Genomic DNA, 18,221 nt, shown 5'->3' on the forward strand with positions numbered 1-18,221 from the left:
TCATACTGTAACATGAATTTTACTCTCACTTCTCTCTAAAAGACATTCCTCAAATGATTTCAGTCTTTTGACTTTTTTTCTTCCCTGTTTGATCTCTGGAAGTTCAAATTTTCCAAGCCCACATGGGCTCAAATCATTACCTACATAGTCTGATTTCTAATAGCCACATGCACGGATCTTGAGTTTGCCTAAAATACTTCCCTTTTTTCATACACTTTAAATGTTTATTAACTATACGATTTGAATAGGAAAAACACAATATAATTCTGAAAATAATGTGAATATTATATGAAATAGCACTAGCTCTGCTTAAGAGCAAAATGCTAATGATTTCTTCTGTTGTAACACAGCATTATGTGAAAATATTCTTCCAGTTTGTTGGGAAGACATATGAGAGAAACTACAGTTTCCCTTTTACAGGATTCTGTCAAGTATACACCTTCCTCCTTAACACTTTGCTTACTATAAAACATAGCTTTTTCAAAAAGTAAGGGATGTAAGTCCATATTCTTCTCTAATGTTGCTATAGTGCAGGAAACAACGTGGTTTAGAGGTTAAACATGCAGAAACTGGAATCAGGTAATCTAGGTTTAAATCCTGTATCACTAGGAACAAAGTTACTAACACAGCATCTTCTTTGTACTTTTGCCTTTTTTAGCACAACTTATAATTCCTTGAGTTAAGGAATTTGGTTCCTCATTTGACTTTATACTAGTTCTTTCCAGAAATGAATCCTTTAAGCAACTTGCCCAAGATAATTCATCGAGTCAGTAACAAAGGTAAAATTCTATCTGAGACTGTTTTGCATTATGCTATAATTATTATGTAGTATAGATTTCATTGCTCCCTTAATCATTACCAACCTCTTTGCTAGGTATTATAGTCATTAATTTATAAATGTGAAGACAGAATGATAAATTAACTAATTTATCAAGTAATATTCTTAGAAGATTTAAGCAACTAATTCCACTGTATATAACCCTCAAATCTATACCTGCTACTACTCTAGAGTAATGAAGATGAGCGCATCTCGATAATTTCTTCATTCACCTTTCTCTTGATTTAATTTTAATCATTTTCATCTCTCTTTAAGGAATAGATTTTTCCACATTCATTTGCATTCTCTCTGCCATTCTGCCTACTTTATTCCCAAAAGTATATTCTCCTTTTGGGTTACTGATCTCAAATACTAAGTACTCTTTCTTCATACTTTGAGTCCCTTTGTAGAATCCATGTTCCAAGCAGTGCATCAAGATTTGAAAACAAGATGAACATCAATAACCTCATGACATGGATTACATCTTGAGTTAATTGACTAAGATTAACCAAAAAATTATAAAATATATAACTATAATAAAGAAGTGTGCAATAGATATTCATAAAATTAGTTGACAAAAACAGGAATAAGTCTGGAACAATGAGTGCAAAAAATAAGTTGGTTAAAGGTAAATGATTATTTTTGAGAGTCTCAAAAAGAGATTAGAATTTCCATAGCACATGAAATTAAAAGTTAAGATAATTTTCTTGGTGAGAATATACAGAAAATGGAAGCTGCATATTGCTGGTGGAGTATTAAAAACTATAGAAACCACATGATTGTGCTATACTGACATAAAACAGATCCATATATCATTGTGATAGAATATAGCAAGCAAAAGAACTAACATATATACAATCATGTAGTATGTGTCAAGGGCATCAAGATACTAAATGGAGAAAACAAAGTCTTTTCAACAAGCTCTGCTGGTAAAGGAGAGATCTACGTATAAAAGAATAGAACTGGACTGTTATCTCACACTCTGACAGAAATTAATGCAAACTGCTTAAAGAATTAAATGTAAGACCTAAAACTGTAAACCATAATAAAACCATGATAAAATCTAGCAAAGAAATCTTGATGTTGGTATTGACATTTACATTTTTAATATATATATATGGCATAAAAAGAAGGAAGATTCTGCAGATTAAAGGAAACAGAAAATGCAAACTGGAGAAAATATTTTCAAACTAGATAGCAGTTAATATCAAAACAGGCAAGGAAGTCACACAATACAACAGCAAACAATAGTAACAGCTTAAAATGAGTATAGATATGTATATGCATGTTTCTAAACAATACATAGAAATAGTTAACAAATATATCAAAAATTGCTTATCATTCCTAATCATCAGGGAACTGTAAATCAAAATCACATATAATTATAATCACAGATTTATCAGGATGGACAATATCAAACAGGTAAGAGAAAATGTTTTGGGTTGGATATGGAAAAAAGCAAATCTATACCATATTGGGGGAAGAAGTAAATTGGCACAGCTATAATGAGAAATAGTATGGAAGTCCTTAAAAAGATTTAAAAATAAGTATTATGTGATCCAGAAATCCACTTCTGGGTACATATCTGAAGGAAATGAACTCAGTGGCTTTTAGGGACATCGGCTCGACCATGTTTCTTGCAGCATTATTCACAATAGCCAAATTTCTCGCAATTATCTAGATGTTCACTGACAAGTGACATTGTGATATTTAATTGTGTAAATATCATATATACATGTTGTTACATGCAGACATATACAAATACTATAGTTCAGCCATAAAAATAAGGAAATCCGGGCCTGGCAGCGTGGCCTAGCAGCTTAAGTCTTCGCCTTGAATGCACCGGGATCTCATATGGGCACCAGTTCTAATCCCAGCGGCTCCACTTCCCATCCAGCTCCCTGCTTGTGGCCTGGGAAAGCAGTCAAGGACAGCCTAAAGCCTTGGGACTCTGCACCCGTGTGGGACACCTGGAAGAAGTTCCTGGCTCCTGGCTTCAGATCGGCATAGCACCAGCTGTTGTGTTCACTTGGGGAGTAGATTATCGGACAGAAGATCTTTCTCTCTATCTCTCCTCCTCTCTGTATATCTGACTTTTCAATAAGAATAAAATAAATCTTAAAAAAATAAGAAAATCTTACAATTTTTAACTTGGAAGAATATGGAGGATGATAGGCTAATACAGGAATCCAGATTTTAAAAGATTCATACAATAGAATTTCATTTACAAGTAGAATATAGAAACTAGTTGAGCTCTGAGTAACATGATAGAAAAGTGATTCTCAGGGACTTCAAACTGGAGAAAATGAGGAGATACTAAAGGAAAAAGCTTTCAGTTATAAGATGAACAAGCTCTAATGATTGGTTCATACTACGAGCTGTGATCAATTTGTTAACTAACCTGATTATCATAATCAGCATACAGCTTTTATCATCACAATGTACATTTTGAAATATACATTCTTTACTTTTCAATTAAAATGTTTTAAACATAAAATAACAGTTAAGGGGTAGACATTTGGTGTAGGGGCTAAGACATTGTTTAGGATATTTATATCCCATACCAGAGGGCCCGAACTTCAGTCCCAACTCCATTTCTAATTCCAGTTTTCCTGTTATAAGCACCTTGGCAGGCAGTAAGTAATGATTTGAGTATTAGATCCCTGCCACCCATTCTGGAGGTTTGAGTTGGGTTCTGGTTTCCTGGCTTTTGTCTGGCCCAGCTTAAGCTGTTGAGAATATTTGGGAAATGAATCAGAAAGGTTTCCTTCCTTCCTCCCTTCCTTCCTTCCCCCTTTCTTCCTTTCTTTCTTCCCTTCTTCCTTCCTTTCGCTCTTCCTTCTTTCCTTTATCTCCTTCATTTCTTCCATCTCCCTTTTTTCCTTCCTTCCTTTCTTTATTTCTCTTTTTCATTCTGCCTCTGCGTAAGCTTAGCATTTTAAAATTATACTTAAAACAACTAAATATATTCTTTTAATACAATACGATGGATACAAGGATCTCTCTCCTGGATATTTGCCAAAAGGAGCTGGAAACAAGCCTCCACACCACACGGTCCTACACACAGACATTCATAGCAGCCTTTGTAATTGCCAAAACTGAGAGGCATCCAAGATGTCCATTAGTAGGTATACGGGTAAGTAAACAATGGTACCTTAACTAATGTAGCTTTTGTTAAAAAAAATTTACTTGTTTATTTATTGGAAAGTCAGATATATAGAGAGGAAAAGAAACAAAGAGGAAGATCTTCCATCCAATGATTCACCCCCCAAGTGGCCACAATGGGCCGGTGCTGAGCCAAACCAAAACCAGGAGCCAGAATATTCTTCTGGTTCTACCATGTGGGTGCAGGGTCCGAAAGCTTTTAGCCATCCTTGACAGCTTTCCCAGGCCACAAGGAGGGAGCTGGAATGGAAGTGAGGTTGCAGGGACATGAACTGGCAGCCATATGGGATCCTGGCATGTGCAAGGCAAGAACTTTAGTCACTAGCCTACCATGCTGGGCCCTGTAGCTGTAAAAGACCCTTTAATATATGGTTGGCTAGGATCTGCCTTAGTAGTTTTCTGTGAAATTACTTGCCTTTAAATGCACTATCATGTCTGCTGACAGACTATGAAGGAGACTGAACATCTTAACATAGAACCCTGACATACCATTCGGATTTGTATCAGACAGTCCTTCATCCCCAAAATATTTATTAATCATCCAATTTATTTCAGATTTAGAGCAAGATTAGTCCATGCCTTACCAGGACACATAAATGTTGTAAGAAACAATCTTAAGAAAGCTAAAACACTATATCAATATAGTTGGAAAAAAATTTCTGTATTTTAATAAACTTGATGTAATAAACCTTATGCATCATTCATATATGCTACAGTCTATGATAGAGTTGATCTGATTTACATTCAAACACTAAAAATCTTACCCCTATTTTCCAAAGTGAAAATGCCTATCAAAAGAGAAACAGCTATGATTATAATTGAATACCAACATTCTTCACAAAAACACATGGAGGAGATGTGTGACTTACCAGTTAAGCCACCATTTGGAACACACACATCGTATACAGGAGTGCCTGAGTGTGATAAATAGCCCCAGCTCCTGATTCCAATATTCACTAATGGAAACCCTGACAGACAGCAGTTACATCTCAAGTAATTCAATTACTCACGCCAATAGAGGAGACCTACATTGAGTTCCTGGTGACTGAATTTAGCCCTTTGACCTTTGTAGGCATTTGGGAGTTGACAAGCAGATGCAGAGCTCTCTCTGTATGTTAAATAAATAACTTTTAAAAATGTTTCACTGATCTAACTCCTCACACCTTAGATAGTAACCCTGGTTCAAGCTTTTCAGTATTTTTGTTAGTAGTCAACAACCAGATCTGCACACTCCATATCATGACATCTTTCAGTTTTTATCTGCTTACACACTACTTTCAAGGCTCCTCCTCTTTTTCAGGCTCCAAAGAAAATGTCGGTAATGTAAGCACTTTAAAAGCTATTGATTTTGATGAGATATTGACTATGACTGCATATTTAAATGAAAAAGTTAACCTTTTGTGACTATCTATTTTGAAATACATGTGCCTTATCCATTGTCTACTTTTAAAATGTGTTCAACCTGCCAATGTTGTGCTATGCAGGGTAAAACAGTTTTGTCAGACATCAGAGATCCATGCGGGAATTGGTTCCTGTTTTGGCTTCTCCACTTCCAATCCAGCCCCCCTGTTGGGTTGCCTGGGAAAGGCAGCAGAGGATGGGCCACTTGCCACTCACAGGGGACCTGGGTGGGGTTTCTGGCTCTTGGCTTCAGCCTGACCCATCCCTGGCCATTGTAGCCATGTGGGAAGTAACCCAGTAGATGCAAGATTATCTCTGTCTGTTTTGACTTCCAAAGCAAACTAATAAGTGTTAAGATAAAATAAAGTATAAAAAAATCCTAAAAATCTGTAAGAAATGACAATTGCTTAATCTGTATATAATTCGGTTAGGAAAAAAATACACATTATTTTGCACAATACTGTTACTAAAAATACAGCACATGTTCCAATAGTTTTAAGTAATATTAATGCTTCTAAATTGCCCCAGTTGTATCATGTGTCCAACCCTTCTCTGCCGATGACTTTACTGATTGAAAGCCTAATACAAATCTGCAAAATTAAACAAACATTTGAATACTTTCTGCCACTTCCAAGATTTATGTCAGTTGTTATGTCTGTGGAGTTCTCCCAGAAAGCAACTCATCAACAAGCAGGAAAGAAAAGGCACACAGGAGGCAAGTGAGAAAAAATAAGTAATCCCATTTGTGCTCCACTTCTATTTGATTCTACCCTCTACTTCCGTCTATAATTATGCCCTTTGGGAGAAATAGCAGGTTAAGTACAAGCTGTGAATTCATGGGTGGATTGTGCATAGTAGAGCACAGAATAAAAGAACAGACTATGTGGCAGTCATACCAAATAACTGTAAAAACTCAGTCATGGCTACCCTGGAATCTCTTGAACAATGTGGATTGTGAACATTACTGCCAAGTGGTGACAACTTCTCTGTAATAGCATCCTTCAGATATTCTTAATGTGGTCTACCCCCAACAATGCCCTCTCATTCTCAAGAGTACCACTGCTTAAAGATTGTGGGTATTCCGAATATTTTGGAATTATAATCAACTAAAGTGCTCTGTACACGAAAAGTATTAAACAACATTCTCTTCCTAAAGTTGGATGTATTCTTAAATACAAACAAATGCAGATGTGTCTAGTTAACCAAGGCTAAAACCAATTGTTCTAGTTATTGTATTTGAAAATCAATACTGAGATGTATTCACCTATAAGTGAATACATCATTTTCAATTCCACATAAGCCTTAGTAACCAAATTGGGATGAAATTGTTTGGAATCCAAATTAACCCTTTTGAGGCCTGTCCAAAGAAAATGAAGAAAAATCAAAATTTTGCATTATTTACAATACACATGGAGTAAGTATTGAAAACTTGAAATGTGGCCAGAGCAATTAAGAGAATACATTTTTAGTTAAATTGAGAACGACACAGCTCTTGAAGTTTTCATCTTGTGTTCCATAACAAACACTCTTTTATGCCATACCTCTTTGCTAGGTTTTCTTAGATAAAAGATCATGATTCCCATGTTGTAAACAAAAGAACTCAGCAGCTGTGTTAGGCCATATATTGCAAGAGAACATCCCCTACAATACAGAACAAATGTTGGCACCCAGAACTCTACTTAGAGTGAATGTTTGTGACTTAAAAGCACTTCTGTCCTAAGCAAATGGATATATTTTAAGAAAGTACTGGTAGAGGACAGCACTTTAAAGTGCAATCAGTCATCAATACCAACTTTACCAAGTACTTTTCCTGAAGATTAATTGGCCACAAGTGAATTAAAGTAAAAAACAGTAAACTGCAGACAATATGAATACAAGGGCAAGGAGCAAATCTTGGACAGCTAGGCTGTAGACTGAGTTCCATAGGGAAATGAGGAAAGATAGCCTAAGAAAAAAACAATTCTGAAAGGATAAAAGGAAAGCATCTCAAAGACAATACCCATCTACTTCATAGCTTAATCCATTTGGGTCTAATTTATATCTTTCTCTTAGTAAAGAAGAATGTAGCTAATGCTGTTCCAAAGAAGTGTAAGCATGTGGTTTGAGAATTAGTACCTGGCTTATTAGCCTTTCCAAATTAGGATTTCCTGTAGAAAAATCAACTGACTATGTGCTAATAATAATGTTTATCTTATTTTGGCTTTACTACTTACATGACATACAAATGGTTGGTCAGAAAATATTAAATATCATTTATTCTGTTATACTTGATGTTTATGCTTCTTTGAAGATTCTGTCAAATACTAACTTTTTCTCAAGGTGCCTTATCAATCTGATTTTCATTTTTCACTTAATTAAGAGGAATGTAGGAAACATTACAAATGTAGAGGGGAGGGAAAATGAAAAGAGTTGAGGAAGTAACTGAGAGGAAAAGAAAGGCATTGAGGGAAGAGAAAAGGAGAGGTACTGACAAAGAAGAAAGTGAGGAAGAAATACATTGCTAAAAGCTACTACTGGCAGAAGTAAAAATTAAACAAAAAAGAAATATAGGAAGAAAGGAAGGAGAAAGATTGAGGGAGGGAAAGAATGTTGGAGGAAAGTATGATTACCTTCTTAAACTGTGCCTATATAATACATGAAGTTTTTTATATTAATAACAATGTTGTTAAATCTTAAAATATTTTAAACTATTTTTTAAAATATCTACTTCCAAATGATAGATCGACTCCCAGTGAAACTGCTGAATGTATCTTGAAAATAAGATGTTGACTCTCTGCCATTGTCCATGCCTACAATATCAGGATACACTTAAATAGCAAAACAATGGACATATGACTGATTGTGAAAGACTGTATTATTGTAATGACTTAAGGGAAATTAGTGCAGGGGCGGGCATTTGGGGAGGGGAAAAGGAAGTCCCTTAGCCTATAAAACTGTATCATGGAATAATAAATAAATGAATTCAAAAATTGAGTAAAAATTTAATAGAAAAACAATCCACAATGTGTTTAATGATTCATCAGATATTTAGGTGATAACAGAATAATCACAAAGATTCCTGAAAATTCACTTCACCAAAATTAACAATCAAACTTTCACTACAATTCAGGACTTTACAAGGCTACTCGTTTTAATGTTGTAATACACTGCAAATAATCAATATGATTCTTTATGACCCTTACAACTTAGTCATAGCTTTACAAATGAAAGTCCAAAGAACATTAAAATGAAATTAATATTAAAATAATCTGTCATCTATATAACTAGACTATATCAAGTTGATAGTGATCTTACATAGTATGATATAACATTCCAGGGCCTAAAGTATTATTCATTTTTAAAAATCATACACTTTAAATTTAGTAATACAAAATGCACGATGGACAATCTATCATCAGACTCCATTCCAAACATTTCTGTCAGAGTATTAAAAATAACTAGCTTACCATTAAGACTACCAAGTAAAATTGTGATGTGAACTTTCTCTTTTCTTGCAGATAAAGAAAGAAGCAATTGAAAATGAAGGAAAAAATGTACGTGTAGAAGTGCCTTGTCCATAAAAAGACAAGCAAGGATATATATAGCAGAATTGAAAATAAGAGAGATATCCTAAGAGCTGCTGATTAAACAAATTTAAGTAAGAAAAATTAGTCTGAAATTAGTCTGAAAAATTTTAAAGGTTTCCAAACTAACGTAGTTGTGATCTTGCCTGCTATTTCATATTTGAAGACTTGTAGATGCAGGTATGTATAAACTGCAAATTGAAAGAAAATAGAAACTCTCACTACTGATGAGTAGACCATCAGCAGCAGCTTAAGAAACCTTCAGAGTAAAGCAAGGAGGTTCAACATTTTCCCAAGAAAACACAAATGTCCCTGAGAACCTTGATTGAAACACTCTGTGCATCAATACCAATGTGATTCTCCTTCTAACCACAGGCTGTGCCAAGAAGGCTGTTGGTACATTGCAGAATGTTAATATGAGATAAGTGACCACATTCTCACTGCTTTCAGAAGATATATCTCAGTGTATGTCTCTCTGTTTCCTCACCAAAGGAAGATACTTTTTCCTTTCTCAACAAAGAAAGATGTCCTCAAAAGATGCTTCCTGTCCCTGGATCACTCTCTTTAATGGATGCATTTATTAAACTGACTCATCCATAGTGAAGTTGCTGCGAGGCTTCTTGTCTCACTCCATTCACATGGCTAAGATAATGAAGAGGAAAACTTGGTAGCACTCAGTTTAAGCATCGAAGAAGACTCGATGCCTTTGAAACGACACATTTTCCACGTAAAATAAAGATTAACCCACTGTCCACATTTACCTACCTTATTTCAAAACTCGTGAATGTTGGCAGGACTGCTTAAAAAATAACTCCAACAGCTGCACAGAAGTTCCATGCATCTGCACAATATATATTTGCACATGCTGCTTTTCCATCTGCAGAGCATGACATGTGCCAGTTGATTGACTTACAGTAAACTTGGAGAAGAGTCAGAGAGTGTTGGCAGCACTTTATATCTATTCACTGCTTTACATTTCTCATTTGGCTCTCTCCTAGGCTTTGATCTTCACTCTCCCGGACAATGCTGGCTAACTGACCCATTAACTATCAGTGGTTACCTATGATCTATGAAGCTGAGATTTTGAGAACACATAACTTGAACCTAATTAAAACTATAGGTATGTCACTAATCATCTTAAATTATTCAGCTTTATTTTAACTGAATTGATACATTCAAGATAGAGCTGGTATCAAGTGATGGAAATGAGCATGGTGCAAATCGACCAGAAAGTAACAGAAGGACTTATCAAGGATTAGTTTCCTGATTCCAGGAAGCTGAATGCAAAATCAAACTGTTGCCACTTGTTCAGAATTTCACAAGAGCAACATCACATAACCACATAAGGAACCCTTCTAATTACCCAGTCCTATACAACTGCATAGATTACACACTCATAAATAGCGCCCAGAATTGTGCAGGAAAACACAAGATATTTTGGTCCTAACTTTTAAATGCTAAACAAGTTCATTTTTAAAAAAATCTAATGTGTTGGCAATAGTTGTATTCATAGCCAATAGCATCTTAGTTCAAGTTTCTTTTTGGAATTTACAAAGCCTATTTTTTTCTTTTCTACTGGCCTCAGAAAACAATTTTGAAGTTCAACTCAAAGCATAAAGTTTAATTGGTTTTCAAAATATAATTGCCTGCCACGTCTCTTGCCTTTTCAAATTTTTCTATGGATATAAAAATGTGCAATTAAAGCTTACAAGTGGATAGAGGCAAGCCTAAATCTTAAAGTTAGCAGTGAACATCTGCCATTAACAAAATATAGGTGCTAAATTCTTGAAATCACATGCCTACTACACGATATTCTTAATGGAAAAGGAATAATCAACAACTTAAGAAGTACACTATTACTCTATATGATCAGTCATATCGACAATCAACTTACTGTGCCTCAAAGCACAGTATTTGCTTGCTTTTTTATATTATTTACATGAACTCCCTACATCTTTTGATGAAAATAGCCACGAATTTCTCGAAACAAAATTTGGAATTTATATGGCCAAACAAAAATTGTATCTAACAAAATTTTTAAATATAAAAAATGCATTGATGATTCTCATAGGCTACCTCTGTCCTAATTTCAGCATAATTTCAGAACATGTGTCAAATAGGTATCCCTATTCAAACAAAGTGCTTTACCAAACAAACTGACCATGATACACATAAAATGTGCTCCAGATGGCAGAAACAAAAAGATTCCATACTTAATTATCTTCCATAGAGAAGTAGCCTTATTGATAATCTAATTATCAATAGTATCTGCAACTAAAAAATAGAAATAGATATCATTATACAAAGGTATAGAACTTTGTTTTTGGAAAAATGTTAACTAATACCTTTCAAAGAGCTATGGTAATGGTAAATTGCTTATTTTAGTTTGTACAACATACACTCATGCTCACATAATTTCCCTCCTAAAACTAACTTTAGAAATATTTTTAAATATTCAGAAGCATATAACTACTTTTTTTAGCCACTTCACTTCTTTCATACCAAATCTTTCTCATCCCAACCGACTTTATCCTCCTACTAACAGCACAATGCCACCATGTTAAATAAACTTCTTTGGTGATTTTCAATCCAGGTTAGTCTTTCTCAAGGACCTGGGAACCTGCTCTTTGTAATCATCAAAGAAGACAGAGGGAGCAGGGTAGAAGTCCAGTTTCAGTGAACTACTGGCTTCTCCAAATTGCAGAACTATAGTCATATTAAAGATATAAAAATTTAATTTTCCTTTAGATAAAAGTAATTAACAAACACAGATGGTCATTCCAATTACTAGGCACATTTAGGATGAATAATGTATGCAAACAATACTATCAAGTTCTCTTAAGGAGTTATCATTTATTCTGACAACATGCATGTTATGTCTACTTCACCATTTAAAATGGTGAGATTTCTTTCTGTCTCTGCAATCATCTTAGTGGATTAGCTATGCTGCACGTCTCTTTCCAGTTTAATGCTTAGCAATAATAAAACCATTTTTCCCTTCTACATTTTGAAGATACTTGGGAGACTGGCAGATGTTTTTAATTACACTTCTCAAAATTCACTAGAGATCAATGTATCATTTAAATTTGTAAATGTTCACAATAAAAAGTGAAAGACAGAAATTAAGAAAATAGAGAACATTTTAAAAGTTCTCTTTAGTAAGAAAAATGGAGCAAAAAAACACAGGGGAGGGAATGGGAGAAGAATCTGAGAGTTGATGTTGTGGTGAAGAGATGGTAGTCTCTCCTTGGGAAGCAGTGTATTCTACCTGAGTGACTGTTTCAGGACTGGCTTCCAGTGCAGCTTCCTGCTAATGGCAGGAAAGGCAGCAGAAGACAGCCCTGTCACATGACTCCCTGCCAGCCATGTACAAGGGACCTAGATGGTGTCCAGATGCCTGACTGTAGCCTGCACCAGGACTAGCTGTTTCACAAATTTGGGAGGAAACTAAAAACTGAAAGTTGTCTCCCACTGTCTCTCTGTGTCATTTTCAAATACATAAATATATATGGAAAAGAAAGGGAAGGGAAGGGAAGGGAAGGGAAGGGAAGGGAAGGGAAGGGAAGGGAAGGGAAGGGAAGAAAAGAAGGAAGGAAGGAAGGAAGGAAGGAAGGAAGGAAGGAAGGAAGGAAGGAAGGAAGGAAGGAAGGAAGGAAGGAAGGAAGGAAGGAAGGAAGGAAGAAATGAGGCTAATAATAAAACTTAACAAATGAGCAATTCCATTTGCAGAAAAAAGAGATTAAAAATTTTAAATTTCCAACAGAACTTTAAAATGAAAGACTTTAGGAACTGAACAGTTTGTCTGCTAAGTAACTACAGTACAGGACAAAAAAGCCAATATCCATTTTGAGGAAACAAAAAGCCAATTAATCACTAATAGCTGCAAAAATATTTTAATGCCATCAACATATGAAACAAGAGTTTACCCCTAGGCCTAATGACTACTATAATTTACATGCAGTAATAAATGTAATACATTGTGCACCTGTAATGTCATGTGAAAATAGCTAGCCTACTCCTTTCACTTTGATATATCCACTTGATTTATCATTCCTGTAATAATAATCTTACAGTGACTTCAAAATTAATACTCAATCTTACTGGAAAGGATTGATTCTTCAGCAAAAATCATTTCAGTATATTTAAGCTGGGAAAAAATAAGCCTTCACTTTGGAGCTGTGTGTCACACGGCATGTTAAGCTACAATTTATAACATCAGTATCCCATATGAGAGCACCAGTTCATGTCCCAGTTGCTCTGATTCTGATCTAGCTTCTTGTTACTGCTCCTGGGAAAACAGCAGAAGATAGACAAAATATCTGAGCCCCTGTGACAAACACGGGAGACCACATGGATCTCTAGTCTCCTAGCTTCAGCATGACCCAGCCCTAGCAAGGACAGTCACTTGGGAAAAAATATCAGGGATGGAAGACCTCTTTATCTGTCTGTAGCTCCCACTCTGCAACTTTTTCAAATAATGAAATGCTCCTTTATAAAAAATTTTTTTAAGTTCACTTCTAATTCAGAATCTGAAGTGATTCTTATGCATGTGGCTAATCATCAAATATTTGAGGAATATCAGCCTAATTAGATAGACTCCAAAGGCAACGAACAGAACTGAATCCTACAAGAAATATAATTGGCATAACTAATATCCTAAAGGATATTTAAGTATTTATCATACCTATTAAAAGATGGGCACCAATAGAATCATGGAATTCTTGGAAAATATAAATGGCACCACAGAAATTAGAACTACATAGCTGTAACTTTAAGAGAAGAATGAACACCACTAAAAACACACAAACATACAACAGTCATCACAACTTGCCAATCTCTGTTGTAATAGGAGTTCTGGAAGATACAGAAATACGTCTCTACATGTAAAATGTATCCAAATTCTAATATCTATTAGCATTTTCATTTAAGTATTTCTATAATTTCAGTACATTTTCACAATAAGAACAATTTTACTAATTATTCCTTACTAAATTGAGTACTCTAGTCATGAAGTAATAAAGTTACTGTCAAGAATACATCATGAAAAGGCTAATAAAAAAAAGGAAAAACATAAATCATAATAATAAACAAGAAGCCCTGGCATATAACTAGTAAGCAGAATAGGGTAAAATATTTTACAATGATAAACAGTGAATTTAACCAGAAACAAATCATAACGGTCAAAAACAGTTCAGGGACTGGCATGATGGCCTAGCAGCTTAAGTCCTCACCTTGAATGCGCCAGGATCCCATATGGGCACCGGTTCTAACCCTGGCAGCTCCACTTCCCATCCAGCTCCCTGCTTGTGGCCTGAGAAAGCAGCTGAGGACAGTCCAATGCCTTGGGACCCTGCAACCGCATGGCAGACCTGGAGGAAGTTCCTGGCTCCTGGCTTCGGATCGGCGCAGCACTGGCCATTGTGCTCACTTGGGAAGTGAATCATCGGACGGAAGATCTTCCTCTCTGTCTCTCCTCCTCTCTGTATATCTGACTTTGCAATTAAAAATAAATAAATCTTTTTAAAAAGCCCAGTTCAGAACTTACTAATATATTTTTTACATGTATGGAACAGAATATGATTAGAAAATACAAAGAAAAAAAAATGTAATTCTACTGTAATGCAGAAGACTTCAAATTACTAAAGTAGATTCAGTAAAAAATAAGACTAAGAATGCAGAGCAATTCAGAGCCACTGTGATGCCTCAATAAGTTAATCCACCATCTGCAAGCATCCGCATCCCATAGCAGCACCAGTTCATGTTCCTGGGAAAGCAGTAGAAGCTGGCCCAAAGCCTTGGGACCCTATACCTGTGTGGGAGACCCAAAATAAGCTTCTGGCTTCTTATTACTTAGCCGCACTACTTACAGTAAGTATCTATCTACATTTTCTTTTATAATCTAAAGTACCAGCCTTAGTGTTTGCAAAGTTTAGCTTTTATTTTTAAATTTACCATGATCACAGGAAAACTATTTTATCATCACAGATTATCTGCTACCTGTCTTTTTTTTAAATGTTTTTCCTTCCTCTTTTCCTTATTTGATTGACTGGGATTAATTACTTTCCAATTCCATTTTTCCCTTGTGCCTATCTGATATTACAATTTAACATTTTAACATTTTAACATGTTCATTTAAATGAATAACTAAGGTAAATTAATATTTTATCTTCCACTAAGTACATAAAAACTAAAATATTTAACTCTGATTCAACTCTTCATTACGTACTAGACTTTCACACTGTTCCTTAATTGTATGTTTCTAGAAACATTAATTATAAACTTTTGATTACAAAAAGCATACATCATTAATTCTTTACGAAATGAGTAATTACGCACTAGTAATCTCATGTTTATGTGTTTCTTTGCTTATATATCCTTGCATTAGCACCGTTATGCTATGCTTTTTTTCGTTTGCTTACGCAATTTCTTCAATGAAAAATTATTAGTAAACTGTGTGAATTTACAATTGGGCAAACATCTTTATGCATGTTCTAGAAACACAGTTTCAGTGTGTACTGAATTCAAGGTTAGTTGTTTTTTTCTCAGGTCAGGAAACCTTCACTACTTTGTAGCAGCTAAAAGAAACCAGCTGGGAGTTTACTCAACACAAACAACTGTTTTTTATCTGATATTTTTTATACAAGGTTTATTTATTATCTGCCTCTCTGGTGACCTTGAAATAGCTGCTTTATATAATATTTCAGATCACTCTTTCTCTTGAGTCCATATTTTGCCTAGCCACTAAACTTATTATTACTACATTTTAATACTAGATATTACCCTTCTGAGAAACCTTGAAAATATTTTGTTCCTTGAAGAAAATCATTGTACTTTCAATAAATAAATGAAAGAATAAGGTATAGTAAACAAATGAATTAATAATTGCTTTCTCATAATTTTAATATCAGTAGTGTTTGCAGATCTGGTTCTGCAGTGTATTATTTAGGAAATGTCTCCCTAATGATGATATGGCTCATTTGTGTGCCCTAAAACCATGTAAGACATCTTTGAAAACTGGATGTAAAATTTAGAAAGAATTTTAACTTACTTACAGCAGGTCCCTGACTTTCAACTGGGATTTTAAGAGCTATATAAATAATATCAGTTCTTACCCAAAATAAAAACAAACAAATATGGGAAATTTTCCAAGATGTACTCTTTTTAACAGTGCCACACACAGTTAGAGCTAAACCAGCCAACTTTTTCTACTACCAACTTAGACATAGGCTAGAGTTTTTCTCATTCATCCTTCAAGCTGTTCAAATTTTAATTCCCAACTTAATGCATCCCCTTTTATGTAACATTCCAAGTACTAACATACTATCCTTCAATAATATTTACCTAGCACTTGCTATGTATATACAGTTATTCAAGGTGCTGGGGATACAACATTGAACAAAGAATTATATATATGAAGATGTATGCACAAATACATGAAAAGGAACAATATAAACAAATATTCACAATAACCCTGAACATAGGAAAACACTGTGCATATGTCCTTTGTTATTATAACCTATATAAAAAGATGATTCAGAAAACTCATACGTATTGTGATTATTACAACTGCTTTTCTCCTCTGTACTGGAGAAACTACATCTTTGCAGAAATGAAGTTTTCAAATAAATTCTCACTGACAAAGTTTCTTGCTAAATGACATTTTCAAACTTCTATTAATCTACAATTTGACACTTCTCAGTCTCAATCAGTCACAAATGTAGAAGAAATATCCTCAAATTCATACCTGTCTTTCCAATAAATCAATCAATGTAGACTACACAATATCCTCATTTAACTTCTATTTTATCTAACAGTAAATCTCAGGTTTAATACCTGTGGGTATTAATATGCTGTAGGTCAGAATGAAAAGTTCAACCAAATTTCAGCACGGTATATTGAATAAGTACTTTGATACATTTCCACACCATAAACATTTAATGAGACCTGCTCCCAACAGAGTATTTACTACATCAATTTATTTCATAGTATTGCATTTGCAGAAGCAAAGTAGAGCAAAGGTTATTCTAAATCTTTTACCAATAAAGCCTCCTGTAAATAATAGTAAGTGCAAGCATTTAATTTACAAAATTATCTAAAAGAAGTTAAATGTTCTATAAATTCTGCTTTATGTAGTTCAGACAGCCTCAGTAGATATTTTTAAATTGCATATAAAAATGTAGAAAATCCAGACATTCGTACTAGGCTGCACACACTTATGTCTGACTAAAACTGAATATCAAATGCTATTAAGGTATTATTAGAGTCTCGGGGAAATATCTTAAAAAATCTTTCTTGCCTTTTTCAGAAGTGAGCGTGCCACACAGAGGACATCTCTTGAAAATAAGGTTTGTTACCATGTCTATTCCCACTAACATTAAGACTATATGCATGTACACACACACACACACACACACACACACACATTCTCTTCCTCTATATTTCCAATTCTTACCTATCACAGTTATTTTCAACTAAAGTGATAATTAGAAGCAATCTTAGAAGATTAAAAAAAAATCACAAATCTTACATCTTCTGTTATCCTAAGAATATAGAATACAACATCTAAGATGCTGATATGATTCTATTTAGTATTGTGAAAAATATAATATACAATCCTGCTCATCTATTCTATACAATTTCACTTCTCCATTCTAGACACTTCCTAGTATTCTGCTGACTCATATGACAAGATGATAAAGTCTTATTCACAAATATGTCCAATGTGTCAGACTTCATTAGATTTGTAGCTTTTCTGCTGGGCCATATAAATTAAGAATCTTAGTACAAATTATGTTGACTTCTAATTAAGCACACTAATTCTATTTGTACAAATTCAATATAACAAATAAGTTCTGGAATTAGAACATCTAGATTTACATCATGACTACCACCTGGCACTGGTTTTCTGATTTTATGTCTGAAGCTGTTTTACCACAAAACATAAACAAAAAATAATATTTTATAGTGATACTGTTTATTAAATGGATAATTCTTAGCAAGTATTTAGGAATCAAGAAATGTTACGTGACTAATGTACTGGGGAGTCTAGCAATGTATTAGTATCTACTAGCATCACTGGTACAATTTTTTAACATTATTATGAAGACATGACATGCATAGATCTCCATTTAATTAAAAGGAAAAATATTTGACTCATTAGACTCCCATGCAGCCTCTCACAAACTGATCTTATTGACTCTAACAGCTCCTACAGATCACCCCCTCACTTTCCAACAGATGCTTTGGCATGCATACTATTCCTCATACACAGAACT

At 34.5% G+C, this 18,221-nt stretch overlaps 1 protein-coding gene across 1 annotated transcript in view; it reads right to left on the minus strand.

The window, feature by feature from the left end:
- The window catches only part of CTNNA3 (catenin alpha 3), a 1,082,048-nt gene that overhangs the window by 871,391 nt on the left and 192,436 nt on the right, over positions 1-18,221 (minus strand). The window lies entirely within an intron of this gene.

The sequence above is a fragment of the Ochotona curzoniae genome, unplaced genomic scaffold (genome assembly GCF_017591425.1).
Source record: "Ochotona curzoniae isolate NIBS_2020 unplaced genomic scaffold, NIBS_Ocur_1.0 contig_2692, whole genome shotgun sequence".
NCBI lineage: Eukaryota > Metazoa > Chordata > Mammalia > Lagomorpha > Ochotonidae > Ochotona > Ochotona curzoniae.